The sequence below is a fragment of the Panthera pardus genome, unplaced genomic scaffold (genome assembly GCF_024362965.1).
Source record: "Panthera pardus isolate Hobbes unplaced genomic scaffold, ASM2436296v1 HiC_scaffold_16, whole genome shotgun sequence".
NCBI lineage: Eukaryota > Metazoa > Chordata > Mammalia > Carnivora > Felidae > Panthera > Panthera pardus.
Window position 1 is genome coordinate 122,819,585 of NW_026526721.1, and position 25,505 is coordinate 122,845,089.

Here is a 25,505-nt window from a genome sequence, read left to right on the forward strand (position 1 = left end):
TCAGAAAACCACACGAACAAGCTACCTCCCCTTCCATCCAGGTGTGCTGTGAAGCCTGTAATGCATATTACACTTGTAGACTGCCAAGCACTAGACCAGTGGCTCTCAGACCTGGCTAACCATTAGAACCACCTGCAGAGCTTACAGAATTCCCTCTACCTGGGCTGCTCCTCAGCACCAGTTACATCAGAGTATCTCCAGGTGGGACCCAGGCGTCAGTAGTTTGTAAAGCTCCCCGTGTGAATCTAATATGCCACTGGAACTGGGAATCACTGCCCTAGACCATTATTTCTAACCTGAGGGTAATCTCGCCCTTGCCCGGAGCATTTGGCAATGTCTGGAGACACATTTGATTTAACAACTTGGGTCAGGGGTGCTGCTCAACACCCTACAATGCACAGGAGAGCCGCCCCCCCCCCCCAATGGAAGAGTTATCCAACATGTCGACAGTGACAAAGTTGAGAAACCCTGCCTTAGACAAATGTAAGAAATGTTTAATGTTTTTTTCATTATCTAGGTCATTTCCCTGGCCTAGACAAGGCAATGAAACCCAGTATTGCTTAAGATTTTGGAGACCTTTTCACCTTTGCCCTGGTCTCTGGTCCTGAGAATAGAGAAGTCAAAGGCCTAGAAGGTCATAACGGCTGTTCATTCACTCGTTACACAAATGTTTAATGAAGCACTGACCTAGCATCATACCTGTTGGACATTCTGGAGTTCCCATCCTATCCCATCCCAGGTATGGGGATCCCCTACAGATGCCCACCCCCAATACGTAAATACCTCACCCAACAGTTAGGTTCTGATGGGGACTCAAAGTGTGAGTGCATGTGACGGAGAGGTCATGGCCCCACCATTGGGAGTCTCTGGTCTCATGGGGAGACTCAGCCCCACTCTGATTGAAGAGCTTGACCAACAGGACCTCAGTGGGAGCCACATGACGTTTTTGAGCCTTAGAGTGGCAGGATCAGCCTTTGAGCAGAACTAATCCGGGAGCCGTTCTCTCAGCAGTAAGAAGAGTAAAGAATGAAAAATACGAGTTGGAGCTGAGCGCAGGGCCGTCACCTTTAATTCAAAATTCACATCATAGAAGACTAATCTTCCCAAAGAAGTATATGTAAAGGGGGAGGGTTCCTTACTGTGCATAGATCTGTAACCCGAGAAGCAATCTTTGGGCTTCAGCACAGCTTTTCCTCTCCTAAGCACCAACTCCACTATTTTGCAGAGGGCTCGCTTCTAAGTGGGCAGCGGCGAGCAACACGGTGCTTATTCAGCCTTCTTTGTGGCATTTTAGCACCTCTCACCTCCAGTGCAAAGCTATTGACGTCCGTTCCATTTTTGGAACGCTATTGCAAGCTTTGCCACTGAACTGACACTCAGATGCCATTGTTAGAGGATATGAAAACGACTCTCTGCTCTAACAACGGTGCCTGTTCACAGAACGGGGCACTAGCAACGGATTCGTTCGCTCAATTTCCAAAGCACGTCAACAACACTGAGAGCCCCACAGGACTGACAAAGGATGGAAGTTATCTATTTACCAGCTCACCTGGTGCCACTGAGCTATGGAAATAGCTTCACTACATCTTGCAATTCCATGGGCCAGCCAACTTGAAAAGGTTATTTTTTTTCCACATTTTTCAAGCTGTAGGGTTACAATATTTCAAAACACACTCTACACTAACATAACTTATTAACGCGTTTGTATTACATAACTTCACATTTTCAAAACGTAGGCTTGCCACATGCAGGAACTCAGGCAGGAAGCGCTGAGGCCGAGCCTAGGCCCTCCCGGAGGAGGGGCGGTGGGGGTGAAGTGACTGAGCTCCCAAGCTCGGGAACCACGTGGCCTCGGTTCAGTTCCCAACCGTGCTACTCCCCAGCTCTGTGAGGTTAAGGCAAATTGTACAGCCTCTCTGTGCCTCAGTTTACTCCTCTGCAAATCAGAGCTGACCTTTTGCCATGGACCTTTTGTGAGGCTTGAATGAATCTAATCCATCTAATGAGCTTACTTAGAAGAGATACAGTACTCCCCCCTTATCCGTAGTTTCACTTGCTGAGGTTTCAGTTACCCCCTCCCCGGAAGCAGAAGATTCTTCCTCCTGACGAATCTGCAGAAGGTCAATAGTAGCCTATCGCGACTTCAGGGTGCCTGTGCCAGTCTCCTCGCGCCAGGTCTCACGCAGGCTTTTTATCATCTCACATCATGACGAAAGGTGAGTACAGTCTAATACAATATTTGGAGAGATCACATTCACATAACTTTTATTACAGTATGTTGCTATAAATTGTTCTATTTTATTATTTATTGTTAATGTCGTTCTGTGCCCAATTTATAAATTAAACTTTGTCCTAGGTACTGTACGTCTAGGAAAATGCATTATATATATAGGGTTCAGTACTATCTGTGGTTTCAGGCATCCACTTGGGGTCTTGGAACATATCCTCCACGGGTAAGGAGGATTACTGTATATATTATTTTTACAAAGAGATTTGAACAGTGCCTGGCATATAACAAGCCAATTTATATGTGGGTTAAACAAACAAAAACAAAAACAGAGATCTGATTGGCATCCGAGGAGTGGAATCAACATGACTTCATTGCTGACACAGTGTGGGTGACAGAAAAACAGAAGGAGCTGAAGTTCAGGGGACACAGGGAACCATTTAACAGAAATCAGGAAGCATGGCTCAGCTAGGGCAGGAAGTCCCAAACCTCTCAGAGGCAGAAGGAGGAGGTAGAGCAGAGCCTCTCTGATGTTTTGGGGGTGCAAACCCAAGTGCAGGTTCTCTTTCTCTGTCTCTCTGTCGCTCTCTCTCTCACACACATGATACTGATTGAGAACCCAGAGTCTGCGATGCACAGACACAGTGACCTGTCATCCTAGGGCTGGCAGGTGGACGGACTTCAGACCCTAAACCCCCAAAGCCCCTGAAATGTTGTTCTTTGGGCAGCCTCCAAAACCCTCCTGTAAGAACATCCTGACAAGGTGGACCCCAAGGACCTCTCTGGAAGCCCTGATTTATAACTTCTGTCTCAATTAATTAGGACAGCATTATTGTTCTTTTCAGGTGCAAATGAAACAGCTCAACACTGCCCTGCAATTAAGCTCTGCTTAATTCCCCCACATGTCCCTTACCCACGCCAACGCTGACAGGAATAGTCCCCCCAGCCTGCCTCCATCTGCAGAGCTGAGTCTTTCCTAATCTCAGTTCCCAGGGACTTCACCAGTGCGGCCCCAACCCCACACCCCACCCTGAGCTGGGGACCGACAGGACTGAGTCAGGGTAGGTGGTAGGGACATGCTAATCACCCAAGTCACAGAAGTGGCTTTCCTCTCAGGGATAGTGGGGACAAGGAAAGGGATAAGTGTCCCTCTGGGAAAAGGGACTTGATTCACTCCAGGAGGGACACACCCATGATGATATGCCCCATTCTCTTACAATAATCAAAACCCTACCAATCGTTCAGAGATAAAGTTTTGGGGCCCTCCTCTCCCCCCTCCACAACCCACAAAATCCCCCCTTCTTTGAGTACTGATCTTCTTTAAGATGATCCTGGCCATTTCTTAAGATGCCTCTAACAAAGAAATACCAGATCTGAATTAACAAAAGTTGTGGTTTGTTTTAAATGGCTGCAGGTAACAAATAGGTTAGTACACAAAAATACAGTATACTTATGTAGTGCTAGTTCCAGGATAATTTTAGCATTTACAAAATCTCTGAATTCAGAGTGTACCTGGGATAGTCTCGTCCAAGCATGGTGTACAGGTTTAAAGGTAGATGGATATTGAGGAGGGCACCTGTTGGGATGAGCACTGGGTGTTGTATGGAAAGCAATTTGACAATAAATTTCATATTTAAAAAAAATAATAATAAAGGTAGAGAAGGAACTCTATTCTGTCCCATTACTGTCTCTCTGTAACCACTTGGCAATAATGTCAAAAGTTGAAAAGCCCTTCATGAATACGAGGTCTAAGCCCAATGGGTCCCTTCCCCCAAAACCACATACCCCAGTGGAGGTCCTGTTTGAACTCCTACCGCTTAGTTCTCAGTCTTACCATGGTCTTAGATGCCCTCGTGCACATTCATCCTATCTGTGGTTGTCTGCCATCTTATGAACAAGTCTCCCATATTTAGGGAATCCCTTCTTTGGGGATTCCATCTCTCTCAGGTATTCATCAAAGAAAGAAATAGCTTCCCCAGCCTTCTTTGCATGCAGGTTCCAGGTATGAGACCAAGATTCCCTCAGTCACACCAAGTAAAGAGCTCTGGAAAGGGAACTAGGTGAGAAAGATGGATAATGCAAATTCCGTTTTTTGAAATGGGACCAGTGGAGGAATTGGCTTGGGGTGACACCAGTGGCAGACTTCCGGTTCCCAGGGTCCAGTGTCACAGGTACTAAGTAGTGGACACAAAACAGAGAGGCAACAACGTCTCTGTGCTTCTTACACAATCCACCTACCAAGTGGCCTCACCAAAAGATCCACATAGAATCTGGTCAAGTCTCTGGATCCAACTACATATTCACAGGAAATGTAGGGGCGGAGGGACATGTTAGACATTTGAGGGGTGCGATCAGCAAAACCCAGACTATAAGAAACTGCAGGATAAACAACCTGGTTTCCTCAGCAAATAAATTGCAAGGAACAAAAAAGGCATACAGAGGGAACCTATAGTCTAAAATAAACTCAGGAGACGTATCAGCTAATTATACTATATGGCCTTTATTTGAATCCTAATTCAAATAAATAAATTGTGAAAACAAAATACAGAACAAACAGAAACTAGAGATAACTAAACTATGAGATAACTAGGGAAATTTGCACACTGACGACATGTGATATTGCCAGAAATGCTATTAAACTTTTAGTATTATGGCATTATGGTAATGTATTTTAAGAGTTCTTATCTTTTAAAGATACACACTGAAATATTTATGGAGAAAGGGCATAATATCTGGGTTTAGCTTCAAGATAATTGGAAAGGTGAGGAATAGTAGGAATGGAGACAAAATAAGACTAGCCACAACCTGATAAATGCTGAAGCTGGGTGATGGGCATATGGAATTTCTTCAGCTATCCTTTCTGCTTCTGTAGATACTTGAAATATTCCGTGATTTAAAACTTTAACAAAAAAAAAAAAAAACTAGTATAAAAATTTAAACAAACGATCCTGCACAAAATCAAACTCCATCTGCTTAACTATGACTACCCTTACAGAGTTGACATCTTGAGGAGCCCCCTGGCAAGGTTAGCCGGGCACTTTCCATTTTAGATCAAAGAATGGAAAGCCATCGTTTCTCCTCTGGGGAAAATGGAGGATGGGGCTGCTTGAATGTGGAGGCTGAGAAGCTCTAGTACACTCTGGCCATCTGGTCTCCCACAGCTCTTAGATGCTCTGGTTTCCAGGGCTGCACCGGGAACCGTGGGAGCCAGTTCCATAGCTACCGTGCATCTCCGCTCCATCCCATCTACCTAGTTCTACCACCCACCGGCAGCCATCTTCCTCTGCTACAAACTATCCGCGTGTTCTTCTGTAGCCAAGGGGATATTGGAAAGTGTGTGCAGATGATGGATCTTCCAGAGCCAGATTCAGGTTCTGTGCTCTGAGAGAGTTGGAGGGGTGTCTCCAGCCTAGTCCAGGAGAGCAGCAGTGAGAGGCCATAGCAAGGCAGTGCTTTGGAGGAGGAGGGGCCGTGGCAACCAGCAATGCTAAAGGAAAATCTGTGGGACTTATCAGATGATTAAATACAGAGAAAGGGAAAAATAGAAGAATCCAGAAAAAATTTCCATCAAGCGCCAGTTTATATACTTTGTCTCCTTCAGTGCTCACCATCAGTGTCGCAGATTGCTGCCAGTGTACTTGTTCCAAGTCTGGTCCCCTTTCTTCTGATAATGACACTCAGTCCATGTACTTCAGACAGTTCTTGCTTCCCTTGTCCCCAGTCAGTTCCAGGGTTGCCATACAACACAGGCCTGGCCAATCACACTCAAAGTCGCTAGACCTGACACAAATACATAATCTTGGGGTTTTCATTTAAGATACTGAGAAAGAGATGCTCTCTATCCTTTGGGAATACTAAAGGGGTAGAATGTCAGCCTGGAGCTGCTGAAAGCCATCACATAGAGGAAGTCTTACTGAAATGAAGACTCATGGAAGAAAGCAGAGGCAAGAGATGAAGAGATGCTCCATCATTCGCATGTCAGGATCCAGCCCTACCTGATGTCAGTCCTAACCCTGGGCTTTTTACCTATCAGCCAATTAAACCCTTTGTTTTCCCTAACTAGTGTCTCACACACACACACACACACACACACACACACACACACACATCCCACTCTGGCAGAGATCCTGGACTCTGGGAGTAAGGGTGAGGGGTTAGGGGAACAAGAGTAGTAATAAGACCACGTAGATGAAGACAGAGAAGGATGGAGACATAGTAGAAAAGAGAGCTGTGGTGGTTTTTAAATCCTCTGGCAAATCCTTTGATATGCCTGCCTTTCAAAGCCTAATTTCCCTCCCCTTGAATGTGGACTGGTAGCAGAAGTGAGGTATGTAACTTCTGAAGGTAGGTCATACAAGGGTACGTACAACTGCCTCCTTGGTTTCTCTCTCAGACTACTTGATCTGAGGGAAACCAGGCGCTATGTCACAAGGACACTTCAGTAGCCCTGTGGAGAGGCCCACATGGAAAGCAACTGAAGCCTCCCACCAGCAGCCAGTGAGCCACCTTCGAAAGCAGGTCCTTCAGTCCAACTAGGCCACTCTCAAACTCCTGACCCATAGAAACTATGAGACAATAGAAGTTTATGTTGCTTAAAGCCACTAAGTTAAGGAGTAATTTGTTACCCAGCAGTAAATAACCAATAAGGGAGCTCTCAGACACATAATCAAGGTGGCCCCTGTGCGGACTGCCAGTATCTCAGTGGGGAACCATGAAGAAGTGCTGTGCCCCTTGAGTATGATGTATCAGCCCATGGCAAGACCTCCTTTCTTCTCTGTAGGCCTTTAAGGGCAGAACCAAGAGGAAGCACTGAGATTGGCACCTGGGTCTTTGAGATGCCAAAGACTGTGACCCTTCCATGAGGTAACTGTTCAGAGTCTAGATGCCAACGAGCTGGAAGATAGGGAGGAAATAGCTAATGAGCATCAGATTGTCTTTTTGAACCTTAGAGGGGTCGTGAATTAGAAGATAGAAAAAGAGGGTGGCTCTGTTATTAATTTAAATTACTTAAGTCCCATGGAGATGTGATTAAGGTAGAATCAAGATTACGATCGTAGTAAATCCAACGAGACCGTCCTTATAGGAGATAGAAAAGGGCACACACAAAAGAAGGTGGTTTGAATATGGAGGCAAAATTTGGACTGTTGTGTTTATAAGCCAAAAAAATGCCAAGAATTGCCAGTAACTACTAGAATCTAAGAGAGAGGAACTGAACAGATTCTTGCTCAAGCCTCCAGAAGGAACCCACCCTGTCAATATCTGGATTTTGGAATCCTGGCTGCCTGAAGTGGGAGAATAAATTTCTGTTGTTTTAAGCAAAAACAAAAACAAACCTACCCATGATAATGATTATTAACTATTAATAGGTGAGACAATATCAGATAACAGATTTAAAATGGCCTTACTGGATTAAGACGTGCCCCTATTATCTTTCATTGCTTCATAAATGTCTACTGATCACCTGAGCAGGGCCAGGGCCATGGCTGGGCCATTCACACGTAAGTGTTACACCGGGGCCAGGGGCCAAATGAGTGCCTCAGACGTCCAGTGCCATAAGAGCTTGTTGGCATATTGAGAACAGTGTGCAGGGCAGGACTCGAGAAAGACCCCCTGGCAAGTGTGGACTGAGCAAGCTGGCTGGGTATTTGGAGAAATAAGAGGGGGGAATTTTCTAGTAGGCAAAGAGATGCAGCACCAGGTGAAGCAACTTAGGCTGGTCCATTGTATGGGAGGAATACCAGAGGGAAGAAATATCTTCAGACTGTTCACCCCTAAATGAAGAATCTGGAGGCAACAATGCCTTAACCTGAAGAAGTCACCCTAGGCCCTCCTTGACATCTCAGACACCATGACAAGTGGTGGGGGGGAGAATGTGGGGAAGTTCCTGAGCCTATGAGGAGTACCTTAATTCCTGTCCTGTGGTATCTGCCCTCCTCATTTTGGTGTTCAAGTCCTCCTTAAGAAGTCCCCCACGCCCCTGAAGTCCTGAACACATCCTTTCTGGTTGAGCCAGGCTTGTCTCCTGAAGTCAACAGTGACTACACTGCACTACGCTATTGTTCTCCCTGTTCTCACTGAAAAAAAAAAAAAAAAAAAAAAAAAGTGCCTAGTTCTTCCCTTTCTAGCAAATTCTTACGAACTTCTCCAAGTCCGTCCTCCAAGAAGCCTTCTTGACTATTACCTAACTAATTCTGCTCAATTTCGATTGGTTTGGTGCTGTTGTGATGTTGGAAGTGAGGGGTCAAGTCAGGTTGCACATTCCAGGAGCTCGTTCTTCTTTGATGACCATGTGGCCTCTATCAGACTTTCTCCAGCCGGGTAGGACCTGGTCTCATGCCGTTCTCCTTTCCCTCCTCACTTCGCACTATGTTCTCTGAGTTACTGGGCTGTGCAAGTAAGGTAATTACTACTCTGAACTTCACACACCATGGTTATCAGCCCAGCCCTGACCATGCTTTCATTTATGGCCCTTCAAAGGAGACCTCCAACCAGCGTAAAGAAATCTTCCTGCCACGCAGCAATGGGTAAGAGACCTTTGGCCTACAGAAGAGGCCACCTCTGAGAGGGTGCTGCTCCTCAGATGAGGTGGCCATTGCAACACCTAATCTAGGATATCAAGATAATGCCCGAGTATGTCTTCAGAAAATTTCTGCTATTGTGTACTTTGGGCCTCTCACCATTTTATAGCCCCTAATTGATAACCCTCAAGGTTGCTGCAATCACTACAGATTATTTTCCCCCAAGCCCTACCTATTCTTGAAGACTCAGCTAAAGGCCCTATTGAAACAAGACACCTTCCCTATCAGCCCCAGATGACTGCATGACTGCTCTCCTGACTGACATTGTATCATTATAAATTCCATTCTTTTTGTGGTGCATGAACTCTCTTAAAAATATTTCTTGAGCAAACAGTAAATCAAAACTGAAGTGGCAAAATGGTTAGACAATGATGATAATATAAATGTAGAAAACATTTGCAAATCCTATATCCCAGCAAGGGACTCATATACAAAATATGGAAAGGACTTTCTACATTCACTGGTAAGACAACAGTCTTATCTAGAAAATGAGTGAAAAACTTGAATAGACACTTTACCAATGATGACATAAGGGTGGCAAACACATTAAAAGATGTTCAGGATCACTAGCCACTGGGAAAATGCAATTTTAATCATAGTAGTATCTGTTAAAAAAGTATGCTATTATACTTGTTAGAATGGCTAAAATTAAAAATCTGATAATGCCAAGTATGGGCAACCCTCCAGAGATACTAGATCACTTGTACATTTTTGGTGGAAATATAAAATGGTAGAGCCACTCTGGAAATGAGTCTGGCAGTTTCTTAAAAAATTAAACATACACTTGTCATACAACCAGTAATCACCCTGCTGGGTGTTTTTCCCAGAGAAATGGAACATTATAGTCACACAAAAACCTGTACGTGAATGTTCATAGCTGCTTATTTCTAATAGCCAAAGACTACAAAAAATCCCAATGACCTTCAACAGATGAAAGGTTGACGGGATGCTAGCCAGCAACAAAAGCAAAAAACTGTTCATACTTAAAATAATTGGATGGATCTTAGCCCATTAAGCAAAGCGAAAAAACCCAGTCTCAAAAGTTGCATATTATATGGTTCCATTTATATGGCATTATCTAAATGACAAAATTGTTAAGACGGGGGACACATCAGTGGTTGCTAGGGGTTAGGAAGGGGCAGGAGGTTGTGGCTATAAAGGGACAACATAAGAGAGTATTTTTGTGGAGATAGAACAGTCCCTATCTTGACTGTTATAATGGTTGTATGAATCTATACATGTGATTAAATATCACGGAAGTATACACACAGACATACAAAATGAGAGGGTGAAATCCGAATAAAATTTGTAGTCAATCGTATGTATTGTGACAACAAATTTCCCATTTTGATAATGCTCTATAGTTGTAGGAGATGTCACCAGTGGGAGAAGCTAGGTGACGGGTACTCAGGACCTCTCTGTACTATTTTTGCAACTCGTGAGTCTATAATTATATCACAATTAGAAAAAATATTTTTAATAACACTACATACAAAATCCTAAGGGATATGATTTACAATATAAGAAAATGCTCATATCCTTAGGTAATTAATAAATTAATATAATTAATATATAAATTATAATTACTATTATTGAACAAGGTTTGGAAGTAATTACGAATTTAAGTGTTAGAAAAAGAATAGCAAAATTAGTATAAAATAATAGGAAGAAGGAACTGACAAAGCAAAAACAGAAATTTTTGCCATTGAAAATAGGCAAATAGAACAAATCTTTAAAAATAAAGGTTTGGAGGGGCACCTGGGTGGCTCAGTTGCTTAAGTATCCGACTTCAGCTCAGGTCATTATCTCGCGGTTCGTGGGTTCAAGCCCCGTGTGGGGCTCTGTGCTGACAGTTCAGAGCCTGGAGCCTGTTTCGGATTCTGTGTCTCCCTTGCTCTCTACCCCTCCCCCGCTCGCACTCTGTCTCTCTCTCAAAAATAAATAAACATTAAAAAAATTTTTTTAAGAAATAAAGGGTTGTAGGGCACATGGGTAGCTGAGTTAGCTGAGCCTGTGACTCTTGATTTCAGCTCAATTCATGATCTCATGACAGTTGGGCCCTGAGCAGAGTGTGGAGCCTGCTTGGGATTCTCTCTCTCCTTCTTCCCCTGCCCCTCCCCACTTCAATAATAAATTAATAAGTATTAAATAAATAATTTAAAGTGTTGGATCTTTAGAAATAAAATAGAGAAACCACCAGCTAATGAAATTAAGAAGAATTCATAAGTATATAAAATTAAAATTAGAATGAGGAAATAGCTAGTGACACAGAGGAAATAAAAGTATGATTATTTCTTCAAGAAATGAAAGATTTTTAAGTAAAATGTAAAAAATCAAAACTTATCGCAGAACAGACTGAAATCTAGAGAGATCAATGACTTTTATTGAAATTAAGGAAGCTGTCAAAGAACCACCCTTTCTCATAAAAGCAGTAGGCCCAGATGATTTCACAGGCAAATTTTATTAAATACTAAAAGGAACAAAACTTGTACTTTTTTTCTTTCAAGGTTTCATCAGGTTAGGTTTTTGGGATGAATATATTTTTCCTTTCTATCTTTATATTCTCATTCCCTTTCCTCCATAAGTGACCATTTTAATAAGTTTAGTGTTAACATATTTTTGCAACATGTGCATTGTTTTCTGGCACTATATTCTTAATTTATGCAAATGATGTTATATATTTCATTGTGTCCTACCATTTCTGATGCTAACTTAAAAATAAAGGCTCAGTAGGGGCACCTGGGTAGCTCAGTTGGTTAAGTGTCTGACTTCGACTTAGGTCATGATCTCACTGTTTGTGGATTCGAGCCCTGCCTCGGGCTCTGTGCTGACACCTCAGAGCCTGGAGCCTGCTTCGGATTCTGTGTCTCCCTCTCTCTCTGCCCCTCCCCGACTTGTTCTCTGTCTCTGTCTCTCAAAAATAAATAAATGTAAAAAAATAAAATAAATAAATAAAGGTTCAGCAAAATAGACTTGGGTGGCTGACTTCTTAACAAGACATATTAGACTAAAAACTAATCAGTTATTGACAAGACATTAAAAATATTTCTACTAAAATCAAGAATAAGACATAGATAACCACTAATATTTTTCTGTGAGGATTAGCCATTGCCAACGATCCAAAAGTACAAATAATAAAATAATAAAATAAATAAAAGTATAAAAATTGGAAACAAGGAAGCAAAACTAACATTATTTGTAGATGATATGATTGTATACTTGAAAATACAAGAATATAAGTAAATCAAGTAAAAAACTATTACAGATAATAAGAGAATTCAAAAAGGTAACTAGGCACAAAATTGATGCCCAAGTCAGTAGCTTTCTTATATACAAACAAGAAACAACTAGAAAATACAGTGTGAGAAAATATTCTATTTCTAATAACCATGACAGACAAAATATTTAGAAATAACTAACAAAAATATAAAGGTTATATAGACAAAAACTTTAAACTTAGTCTTAACATGAGATAATATTTGGATTAATGGAAAACTCTACCCTGTTCTTGTATAGGAGAACTCAACATTATAAAGATGTCCATTCTTCCTAAGTTAATATGTACATTGCATGTGAACATTTTCCCACTTTCCTTCTTTTTTTATGTTTATTTATTTAGAGAGAGAGTGTGTAAGCACACAAGCTGGGGAGGGGCTGAGAGAGAGAGAGACGGAGAGAGAGAGAATCCCAAACAGGTTCCACGTTGTCAGCGCAGAACCAGATGTGGAGCTCAAACTCACGAACCATGAGATCATGACCTGAGCTGAAATCAAGAGCCTGACATTTAACCAACTGAGCCACCCAGGAGCCCTCTTTCACATTTTCATAGCAAAATGGAATTTTAAATTAGTGGGGAAACTATTTGAAATGGTGTTGGGACAATCAATGACACATTTGTGAAAATAATTAAGCTAAATCAAAAAGTTTATAGGCTTAAAAATGAAAGCGTAAAGGTTCTAGAAGTAATTACATGAGGTTTTCTTTTTCTTTTTAAAATTAATCTTGGGGTGGGGAAGACCTTTCTATGACATAAGCCTTAGAGCCAATGAAGGAAAAGTTTGATAACTTGAAGTACCTATAAATTAAAATTTCTGCACAGAACTTTCAGTTTAAAAATGTGGATTAGGGGTGCCTGGGTGGCTCAGTCAATTAAGCATCCCACTTTGCTCAGGTTATGATCTCATGACTCCTGAGTTCAAGCCCCACGTCAGGCTCTGTGCTAATAGCCCAGGGCCTGGAGCCTGCTTTGGATTCAGTGTCTCCCTCTCTCTCTGCCCTCCCCTGCTCATGCTCTGTCTGTCTCTCTCTCAAAAATAAATAAACATTAAGAAAATAATACTAAATAAGTAAATAAATAAATAAGTGGATTAAATACATGAATTTATCACTGCTCTTTCCCAAAATTTCATTACAATGACAATAAAAATGTTAAAGGACAATTTTTAAAGATGATTAATCATGACCTTCATGCAAATATGAAATAAATACTTGGCAAAGATTTTATTTAACTTATTAATTAATGAAAGAGCCACTAAGATATTACATTAATATCTTTACAAGGAGGATTTGACTTAGAGACTTATACCCCCTACCTAACAAAATCTACTTGCATTGTCAAGATTAGACATCATTTGCATAGCTATAGACTGGAAATAGTTGTATTATTATTAGTTCTACAAGTTAACTTCTATCTCACAGAGTTGGAAAACAGCCTAGTCAGAAACAATCAACAAAACTAAAAGACAACTGATGGATTGGGAGAAGGTATTTGCAAGTGACATATCCAATAAAGGGTTCTTATCCAAAATGCATAAAGAACTTATAAAACTCAACACCTAAAAAACAAATAATCCAATTTAAAAATGGGCAGAAGACAAAAACAGACATTTCTCCAAAGAAGACATCCAGATGGTCAACCGACACATGAAAAGATGCTCAACATCACTTATCATCAGGAAATGAAAATCAAAATTACAGTGAAATATCACTTCACACCTGGAATCATCAATACAAGAAACAACAGGTGTTGGTGAGGATGTAGAGAAAAAGGGACCCTCATGCACTATTGGTGGGAATGCAAACTAGTGTGGCCACTGTGGAAGACAGTATGGAGGTTCCTCAAAAAGTTAACAATAGAACTACCCTATGATCCAGCAATTGCACTACTGGGTATTTACCCCAAAATTACAAAAACACTAATTCAAAGGAATGTACACACCCCTATGTTTATAGCAGCATTATTTACAATAGCCAAACCGTGGAAGCAGACCAAGTACACTTCGATAGATGACTGGATAAAGAAAAGGTGGTATAGATACACCATGGAATATTATTCAGCTTTAAGAAAAAAATGAAACCTTGCCATTTGCAATGATATGGATGGAGCTAGGGAATATGATGCTGAATGAAATAAGTTAGAGAAAGACAAACACCATATGTGGGATTTAAGAAACAAAACAAATGAACAAAGGGAAAATGAGAAAGAGAGAGAGAGAGAGAGAGAGAGAAGCCAAGAAACACGCCCTTGACTATAGAGAACAAACTGATGGTTACAAGAGGAGAAGTCACAGGGATTAATGAGTACACTTATCATGATGAGTACTGACTGATGTATGGAATTTTTGACTCACTATATTGTACATCTAAAACTAAAATTACACTGTATGTTAACCAACTGGAATTAAAATAAAAACTTAAGGGGTACCTGGGCGGCTCAGTCAGTTAAGTGTCCTACTTTGGCTCAGGTCATGATCTCACAGTTCCTAAGTTTGAACCCCACATCAGGCCCTCTGCTGTTAGCACAGAGGCTGCTTTGTATCCTCTGTCCCCCTCTCTCTCTGCCTTCCCCACCCCTCTAACAAATAAATAAGCTTAAATAAAAAAGAAAAGAGCCTAGTCAAAGACAACCAAAGGTAACCTGCATGGGTAGGCTAGACAGGATACCCACTAACATTATTTTGCCTGTTTCAAGTCTTTTACAATTTTCCCTGACAGTCTCCCCAATTTGTCATCATAATAATCTCAAGAAAGATTATTCCTGATCACAAAATAAGACTGTTATCCAAATCTTTGGCCTGATTATGTGCATAGGTGCAGTAAGAGTGTTAAGATAGGTTTCTTTAAATTTGTTTTGTGGTATCTAGAGTAACACAATATTGAACATTTATAAAATTAACTTCCATCTGAAAGTTTTCATAAGGATTCTCAAATTGGACTTTTAAAAATGTCTATTTGCTCTCCCCTGACTAAAAAAAATGAGCCTAAGAAACTCTAACAAATTTTAATTGCAAATGTAGATGAATTTTACTTTTCTCGAGGTCCACAAAATGACTTATGTTTTCTGGCCTGCCAGAAAGTGACCTTCCTTACAAATTGTGAGGCTGAACCCTGTAAACCAGGCACTTAGGCCAGTTTTCCTGGGAGGTCATAGTAAGCGATGGTTCCGTAAGTACAACCAAACTTTGTTCCTTAGCAGTGGCTTGTCATGCCTCATTGAAAGAGCATTGTTCTCAACCATGATACTCTGGAAAGGCCTTGGTTGTTTGATAAATTTGTTTAATTAGGTTATGGTAGAAAGGAAGACAGATTCTTGTTAAACCTATGCAAATAACTATATTGCCATGAAAAATAGACTCAGAATTTCTGAATCGTAGGAGTTCATGGAATTAGATATCATTTTTAAGTGTTTCATTTTAGTTTATGAGAGCAGAGTCTACCAAATTGCCATGGGTTACTTAGAGCATAGGAAGAAATAGAAAGGGCTTCCTTATATATCTGGAAAATAGTGCATTAAAACAACATCAGCGGGGCACCTGGGTAGCTCAGTTGGTTGAGTGTCCAACTTCGGCTCAGGTCATGATCTCACAGTTTGTGGATTCGAGCCCCGCATTGGGCGCTGTGCTGACAGCTGGGAGCCTGGAACCTGCTTCGGATTCTGTGTCTCCCTCTCTCTCTCTGCCCCTCCCCCACTTGCACTCTGTCTCTCTCTCTCTCTCTCTCTCTCTCTCTCAAAAATAAACATTAACAAAAATGTTTTAATAAAAAAACCAACATCAGCAATATTCCAAACAACCAAAATAAAATTTTTCTCATCAGTTCATTCAGTTTATATAATTAATTCTTATTCCATTCCATATCCTGGATTCATAATCTCATGAAGCCATCTGTTTCCCAACTAAAAAGGTTCTGGAAATCCTGACTTAGTCTCCTGATATGGTCTCAAAGTTGCCTAAGTGATTTCAGCTCAGATGCCTCTACCCAAGAGTTAGTTCTTTGAAAGTCTGTATTTTGAAGTAACTTTTTCTACAAGGCTCTGAAACTTTCTTTATTAAAAACACAAATTCTGGCTTGTAGCTTATAGAAAATACTTCAGCAAACATTGGAGTAAAACAGAAACTATTTTTTGTTCTTGTTTTTTTGTTCTGATTGTTGTTGTTTTTCATTTTATCTTACTTTGTTTTTTCATCACCACAAGTTCACTCTTTAATCCCTATCACCTATTTTCCCCATCCTCCCACCAATCTCCCCTCTGCTAACCACCAGTTTGTTCTATATAGTTGAATCCCTTTCTTGGTTTGCCTTCCTCTCTCTCTCTCTCTCTCATGTTCCTTTGCTCATTTGTTTTGTTTCTTAAATCCCACATATGAGTAAGATCGTATGATATATGTCTTTCTCTAACTTATTTCACTTAGCATTATACTCCCTAGCTCTATTCATATTGTTGCAAATGGTAAGATCTTTATTTTTTATGACTGAGTAGTATTCCAATGTATATATATATACTACCTCTTCCTCCATTCTTCCATTCATCAGTCAGTGACCACTTGGGCTCCTTCCATAGTTTGTAAATAATGCTGCTATAAACACAGGGGTGTGTGTATTCCTTTGAATTAGTGTTTTTTTAATTTGGGGGTAAATACCCAGTAATGCAATTGCTGGATCATAGGGCAGTTCTAGTGTTAAATTTTTAGGAATCTCGATACTGTTTTCCAGAGTGGCTGCACCAGTTTACATTCTCACCAACAACAGTGCATGAAGGTTCCTTTTTCTGCACATTCTCGCCAACACCTATGGTTTCTTGTTTGTTGATTTTAGCCATTCTGACAGGTACAAGGTAATACCTCATTGTAGTTTTGATTTGCATTTCCCTGATGATGAGTGATGTTGAACATCTTTTCATGTGTCCATTGGCCATCTGGATGTCTTCTTTGGAGAAATGTCTGTTCATGTCTCCTGCCCATTTTTTAATTGGATTATTTGTTTTCTGGTGTTGAGTTTTATAAGATTTTTATACATTTTGGATTCTAACCCTTTATCAGATATGTCATTTGCAGATATCTTCTCTCATTCCATCAGTTGCCTTTTAGTTTTGTTGATTGTTTTTTTCACTGTGCAGAAGCGTTCTATTTTGATGTAGTCTCAATAGTTCATTTTTGTTTTTATTTCCCTTGCCTCAGGAGACATATCTAGAAAAACGTTGCTACAGCTGGTGACAAAGAAATTACTGCCTGTGCACTCTTTCAAGATTTTTATGGTTTCAGGTCCCACATTTAGATCTTTAATCCATTTTTAATTTACTTTTGTGCATGGTGTAAGAAAGTGGTCCAGTTTCAGTCTGTTGTAGTACCTGTCCAGTTTTCCCAGCACCATTTGTGAAAGAGACTGTCCTTTCGCATTGTATGTTCTTGCTTCCTTTCTGTGTTTTCTGCTCTATCCTATTGATCTATGTGTCTATTTTTATGCTAGTACCATACAGTTTTAATTACTATAGCTTTGTAATATAACTTGAAGTCTGGAATTTTGATACCTCAGTTTTGGTTTTCTTTTTCAAAATTACTTAGGCTACTCATGGTCTTTTGTGTAGAACATGGTTTGCTTGTTCTACTTCTGTGAAAAATGCTGTTAGTATTTTGATAGGGATTGATCTGTAGATTGCTTTGGGTCATGTATACATTTTAACAATATTTGTTCTTCCAACCCATGAGCAAGGAATGTCTCTTCATTTCTTTGTTTCATCTTGAATCTCTTTCATCAGTGTTTTATAGTCTTCAGAGTCCAGATCTTTCACTTCTTTAGTAAAGTTTATACCTAGATATTTTATTATTTGGGGTGCAATTGTAAATGGGATTGTTTTCTAATTTCTCTTTCTGTTGCTTTGTTATTAGTGTATAGAAATGCAACTGATTTCTGTACATTGATTTTGTATCCTGCAACTTTACTGAATTAATTTATCAGTTCTAGTAGTTTTTTGGTAGAGTCTTTAGGGTTTTCTATATATAGTATCATGTCATCTGCTATAGTGACAGTTTTACTTCTTCCTTCTTTTTATTTCTTTATGTTGTCTACTTGCTGTGGCTAGAACTTCCAGTATTATGGTGAGTAAAAATGAGAGTGGACATCCTTATTTTGTTCCTGACCTTAGGGTAAAAGCTTTCAGTTTTTCACTATCGAGTATGATGTTGGCTGTGGGTTTTTCATGTAAGACCTTTATTATGCTGAGATATGTTCCCTCTAGACCTACTTTGCAGAGATTTTTTTTATTAAATTTTTTTTACATTCATTTAATTTTGAGAGAGAAAGCGACAGAGCATGAGCAGGGGTAGGGGAAGAGAAAGAGAGAGGGAGACACAGAATCTGAAGCAGGCTCCAGGCTCTGAGCTGTCCGCACAGAGCCCAACGCGGGGCTCGAACTCATGAACCGTGAGATCATGACCTGAGCTGAAGTCGGACGCCTAACCTTAGACTGAGCCACCCAGGTGCCCCGAGAGTTTTTTTTTTTTTTAATCGTGAATGGATATTGTACTTTGTCAAATGCTTTTTCTGCATCTATTGCAATGATCATATGGTTTTTATCCTTTCTTTTACTAATATGAAATGTGTTGGTTGCTTTGCAAATATTGAACCACTCTTGCATCTCAGAAATAAATCCCACTAGATTGTGGTGTATGATTTATTTTAATATATTGTTTGATTTGGTTTGTTCATATTTTTTGAGGATTTTGCATCTATATTCATGAGAGATATTGGCCTGTAGTTGTCTATTTTTGTGGTGTCTTTAGCTGGTTTGGGTATGAGGGTGATACTAGCCTCATAGAATAAATTTGGAAGTTTTCCTTCCTCTTGAATTTTTTGGAATAGTTTAAGAAGAATGAGTCTTAACTCTTCTTTAAATGTTTGGTAGAATTTGCCTCCAAAGCCATCGGGTCCTGGACTTTTGTTTTGGGGGAGTTTTTTGTTTTGTTTTGTTTTGTTTTTATGGATTCAATTTTATTGCTGGTGATAGGTCTGTTCAAATTTTCTATTTCATCCTACTTTGGTTTTGGTATGTTAGCTTCTAGGAATTTATCCATTTCTTCTAAGTTGTCCAATTTGTTGACATATAGTTTTTCATAATATTCTGATATAATTGTTTGCATTTCCGTGGTGTTGGTTGTTATTTCTCCTCTTTCACTAGTCATTTTGATTATTTGGGTCCTCTCTCTCTTTTTTTTTTTAATGAGTTTTGCTAGAGGTTTATCAATTTTTTTGATCTTTTAAAGAACCAGCTCCCAGTTTCATTGATCTGTTCTATTTTTTGTTTTTGTTTTCGTTTTAGTTTCCATATCATTTATTTCTGCTCTAGTCTTTATTTCTTTCTTTTTGCTGGATTTAGGTTTTGTTTGTTGTTCTTTTTCCAGATCTTTTAGGTGTAAAGTTACATTGTTTATTTGATATATTTCTTTCCCCTTGAGGTAAACCTGTATTGCTATAAACTTCCCTCTTAGAACCACTTTTGCTGCATATAAAAACTATTTTTAAATCACAGAGCAATGGTTATTTTATTACTGAAATTTTTCAAATGGACTGATAAGAGTTCATAATAATAATAAAGCATGAAAGGATATCTGATTATTTGGTTAGTGCGTTTGCAAAACAAATGTAATAAACCCATTCTCCCAAAAGAAACTTTAAATAAATGTCTCTTAGATCAATCATTAAATCTAATTTCTTTTTTTTATATATAAAACTTTTTATTTATTTTTGAGAGACCAAGAGTGAAAGCAGAGGAGAAGCGGGGGTGGGGGGGGGGGGCAGGAGACAGGGGATCCAAAGCGGGCTCTGTGCTAATAGCAGTGAGCCAGATGAAGGGCTCAAACACACGAAGCATGAGATCATGACCTGAGCCAAAGTTGGCCACTCAGCCAACTGAGCCACCCAGGTGCCCCATTAAGTCTACTTTCTAAGAAGCCAGTGAATGTTGCATCAGATTCATAAAATTGGGTGAATATACTTTTATAGAGGGAAAATTCTTAAGATATATCATAATCCTTAGATATAACATGTATATAATATATGAAGAATATCAAATAAAAAGATTGAGTACATCTGGAGTAGGGTCTAGACAATGGTATTTTTATAAAATTTTATGATTAGGTCTGATATGCATTAAGATGCATTGGCCTAAAAAGTACTTGATTCAAATTTTTAAAAAAGATAAAAGACTGACAATCAACATTTTAAACAATAATTGAAATATATTGTTGCTCATTATCATCAGACAAAACACAATCAAGACTCAAATAAATAGGGGAAAGTTCAACAGAACTATCTTATAAGACTTCCAGTCAATGTTTTTCCTGAATTTAAACATATACAGAAAGCAAGTCATTGAAAAATCTCTAGGGGCTTCCCATAAAGCATAAAATTTCTGAAATATTTATATTAATAACATCTTCCCTATACAAATTTAACCTAGGGAAGGCTGAGCATTTCTTCTGATTTAACAGCTCTTCCCATGCAGCTCACCAAATCTGATTATTTCTAGCATCCCTTTTTATAAGGTAAAAGAACAAAGCTTTGTGTTTTTCCAGGATCCCTCTGGGAAATCTCAAAGACTACTTTAGGTGTAAAAGATTTCCTGCAAGTCTTATTTATTTTCTTCTATATTTCAGACCTAATTTTTCAAAGGCAAAAATCAAGAGTTGTCAGAGGAGATTTAGACACTTGATTAAGACAGGATCATGGGTGCTTGAGAAACAGTACTTGGCTGCTTATTGAATCAAAGTGACAATAAAACATTTAAAAATAAAGACAGGGAGGAAACAGAATTGCAAAGAACCTTAGCACCTTCATAAGCAAGGAAACTTTTTTTGTTCCCTTTTATTCTCCTCCTCCTCTTTTTCTTCTTCTTCTTTTTCATAATTAAGAGCATAAAGTCAACATAGAGAATGTAAGATTTTTCAGGCAAGTCACAGAGTCTTTGCTTTCTAGGCAGATTACACAGAAAGTAAATAAGGTAGCCAACTCTCCCAGCTTCCCCAGGACTGTTCTGATTATAATACTGAAAGTTCCACATCCCCGGAAGCCTTTGGTTCCAGGCCAATCAGGAATGTTGGTTACTTTAAAAAGAATAGCCTTTGGGGCACCTGGGTGGCTGAGTCGGTCGAGCATCCAACTTCGACTCAGGTCATGATCTCGCGTTTTGTGGGTTCAGGCCCACCTGGCATTAGGCTCTGTGCTGATATCTCAGAGCCTGGAGCCTGCTTCAGATTCTGTGTTTCCCTCTCTCTCTGCCCCTCCCCTGCGTATGCTGTGTCTCTCTCTGTCTGTCAGTAATAAATAAACATTAAAAAAATTTTTTTTTAAAGAATAGTCATTTACACTGTAGGTGAAGACATTAATCAGAAAATCAAGGATGCAAGCCCATCAAGACCGAGAACATTGCAAAAATTTTAACACATTTCATAGCTTATAAGATTAAGAATTATAAACCAGGATAAGAAAGATATACTTTCCAAGTCTTTCCCTTTACTACACTTTTTCATACTCTGGTTATACTTTTATTCTAATACAGATGTCAAGAGGTCCATAAGTTCAAAACTAATTCTATAATAATATTAAGATGCTATTTTTGATAACATGCTATACATTAATCACTATCTTCAAATGAATACATAAATGAGTATTCTAAGTATTTCTCAGTTTTGATTTTTAATAGAGTAAGTATAAATAGTTGTAACACACATAAATCCCAAGAACCACTGCTTATGGAAAAGCGAAAGCATATTCTCGGTTGTATTTCTGTCATTTCTCCTAGTGCAGTTGCGACCACTGATATTAATTTTAACTTTTCACTCAAGTAATTAACTTCTATTTCACAGAGAAAACTAGAGAGCAGATAATTGAGAACTTTCTGTCATACTGAAGCATTTTAGCACACAGCAGAGTTCAGAATATAATTTTTTATAGTCACATGCATTCCTGTGTGGCAAAAAATGAGCACATTCATTAACATGACTCATTGCTATAGCTTCTCTTTTAGCATATTAAAAAAGCAAAATTATGCTTAGTAATCAATGTGTCAGTGCTCTATCCTACTTAGAAAGTACCTACATATTCACTGGTTACATAATAATTAATTTAATTTAATTTAATATCAGCTTATGGGTTTTAAAAAAGCTGTTGAAATTAAAAATTTGTCAGAACAATGATTCAATTTAGTCAAGCATAAACTTATATTTTTCATAATCTTAAACATTATGTAGGAATAATGTTAGCTTATCTGATCAGTAAACCAATAAATGTCTAAGAAAAACATGCCTAAGTAGAAAAAACTGCTTGTATTATACTTAACAATGATAAATCAGAGGAGACAAAGCTGTTTTTATTAAACTCACATTAGTAAACTGGTCTTGTTTGCCAAACATTTACTTTAATTATGTGGATTTGGATTCTTAAAAGGTTTCTGACTTAGCTTCAGGAAGAAGATTTTTTAGCACATTTAAAGTATTAGAAGTTTAATTATCTTATTTGGAGGATTTTATATAGACATTTATTCTATAAACCAATAAGAACAAAGCTCCTTTAATTTAAAAGACTTTGTAATCTAATTTGTTTATACCCTCCAGAAATAAGAAAATACATACACACACACACACACACACACACACACACACACATTGATAAGTAAAGGCCTTTCCAAATACAGAGAGCTTATAGCTTTAATTCTACAATTTTAGCCACAAGTCACATGAAACAGACACAGAATTGTTTGTTTTTTTTTTAAATCACCATTCTGTATATCAAAGAGACCTGTTCTCCTTCCTACTGGGCATGAATTTTTAAATTAATTTGTGTTCAAAATTTGTGTTTCCCAGAGAATGTAGAGTTGGCAAAGTTAAAATTCTATACTTGGATTCACCTAGGAGCCAAGAAAAAAAATGTGTCTTGCTTTAAGCTGCTCATGAAATATACTTCTCTGGGCACACAGTCCACCTGGCTCTGTCAGGTGAATCTATCGTGCATCTCAGCAGAAACTTCAAAACTGTTAAATGATATTTTTTAAATGCTTATTTATTTTTGAGAGAAAGAGACACAGACAGTGTGATTGGGGGGAGGGCAGAGAGAAAGGGAGACAGAGATTCTGAAGCAGGCTCCAGACTCTGAGCTGTCAACCGAGTCCAATGCAGGGCTTGAACCCATGAACCGCAAGATCATGACGGGAGCTGTAGTCGGACATTTAACTAACTGAGCCACCTAGGCACCCCTAAATGATACTCTTTTAAAGATGAAATCATAACTCTCATATAAATATAAAATGAACACTTAGCAAAGGTTTTAAATTAACTCATTAGTTGATGAGGGGATGAGTAAGATGTTACAGCTGCTTCAAATGATAATTTGACTTACAGAGATTCATATTCTTTATGGGATAAAACCTATTCCATGATCAGGAATCAATTGCACAGCTATAGACTGGAAGCGGTTGCCTCACAATCAGCTCTACAAGTTAACTTCTATCTCTACAAAGCTGGCTAGCTAAAGACTACCTGAATGGGTGGGCTATGTAGAATACCCACTAATACATATATTTTTTGCTGTTTAAAAATGTTCACAACTTTTCAGAAAAGAATAAAAATGTTATAAATCCACAAAAGTGAAGAAAGTGAAAAAGCAGTTGAGTGATGGGAGAAATGAAAAAGGGTTTGGGTAAGTAGTGATTGACTTGGCAGAGTAGAAAAAAAAAAAACCCTCAAGTGTCACAAAAGGAGTATGCCAATGAGAAGCTGTCTAATTTGCCCAAAAAAACTTTCTGTGGGGGCACAGAAGTCAGAAGCATAAATGCCCCAGAAGATAGGAGTAAAGACTGAAAGTAGAAAGATCAGTTACATGTTTATAAAAGAAACAACTAGGATTCTGCACTTTCACCTCTTTCCCATCTAGAAAATTGACTATGCCTACCACTTCCATCAAGAACTACAGGTATACTCTCTACAAAATTGTCCCTTTGGGCTTCTACATCTGAGGACATAGGCACAGCACAACCACCTTGGGTTGTACAACAGGAGAGCTACAATAGGAGGAAGAAGCACTCCAGGACAATATTTTCAAGAAATAATATCTTCCTTGATGCGCTTGATTCTACTGAGAGAGATTTCACGTTGTGTTTGAGAGTTTGGAAAGAATTAGGAAGAGGTATGTATTAGGCTGAAACATAGGAAATTCACAATGTTCAACTGATCTGGACTTACAAAAAAAAAAAAAAACCACAACAATTTCAAGCAACAACCTAAGGCAAATATTAACAGAACAAAGGGAAACAAAGAGTTGTGCAGGAATAGAAATCTAATCACAATAAATTATTCAGCTTGATTATCAATATTTAAATAGTCAAAATAATGTAAACACTAAACATTGACCTACCCCAAAATTGGATAATACAGAGAGAGAGAGAGAGAGAGAGAGAGAGAGAGAGAGAGAGAGAGAGCAAATAAAGGACTGAAAGGTATATGTTGGAAGGGAAGGAAAAACTGCTATAATACTGTGAAATCTTCAACATCAATTGACAGAAGTCAATAGAAAATGTCTAAAATTGGTATAGTAAAGAAAAGTTATATAAGTCTATTGAGAAATGTAGAGGCAAGTGCCAGCAAAACAGCCAAACGTGGTAAAAAACAGTTGCTTCTGGGAAGTAGGACTTTGTAAATAGAAGCAGCACAAAAGACTTCTACTTTTATTATAAGCCATGTAGTAATTTGAGTTTTGTAATATTTACACACACTGTATTGAGAAAAATATGGGGGGGGGAATGCAATAAAGAAAGGAAGAGAGCAAACAAGGAACTGAGGGAAATATTCTCTGGAATATTCTCTGGAAAAATGTTGATTCAAGTCCTCGGCTCATTTTTTCATTAGATTCTTTGGGTTTTTTTTTGTGTTGAGCTATATAAGTTCTTTATATATTTTGGATATTAATCCCTTATCAGATATATAATTTGCAAATACCTTCTCCCATTCAGTAGGTTGCCTTTTTGCTCTGCAGAAGCTTTTTATTTTGGTATTGGCCCAATAGTGTTTTTGCTATTGTTTCCCTTGCCTGAGAAAACATACCTAGAATATGTTGCTAAACCAAGAGATTACTACTTCTGTTTTCTTCTAGGGGTCTTATGATTTCAGGCCTCACATTTAGGTTTTTAATCCATTTTGAGTTTATTTTCATGTATAGTATATGAAAGTTGTTCAGTTTCATTCTTTTGTATGTAGCTGTCCAGTTTTTCCAGAACCCTTTATCGAAGAGACTGTCTTTTCCCCATTGTATATTCTTGCCTCCTTTGTTATAGATTAATTGACCTTATAGGTGTGGATTTATTTCTGGACTGTCTGTTCTGTTCCATTGATATATGTGCCTGTTTTTAATGCCAAACCCTACTGTTTTGTTTACTG

At 38.8% G+C, this 25,505-nt stretch overlaps 1 protein-coding gene across 1 annotated transcript in view; it reads left to right on the forward strand.

Annotated features, from left to right (window-relative positions):
- The first annotated feature begins 2,114 nt into the window (after positions 1-2,114).
- RBP2 (retinol binding protein 2) overlaps positions 2,115-25,505 on the forward strand; it is a 62,476-nt gene continuing 39,085 nt past the window's right edge. Inside the window, exon 1 of the mRNA XM_019437930.2 lies at positions 2,115-2,216. The gene's annotated coding sequence lies outside the window, so the exon portion shown is untranslated. The remainder of the gene's footprint in view (positions 2,217-25,505) is intronic.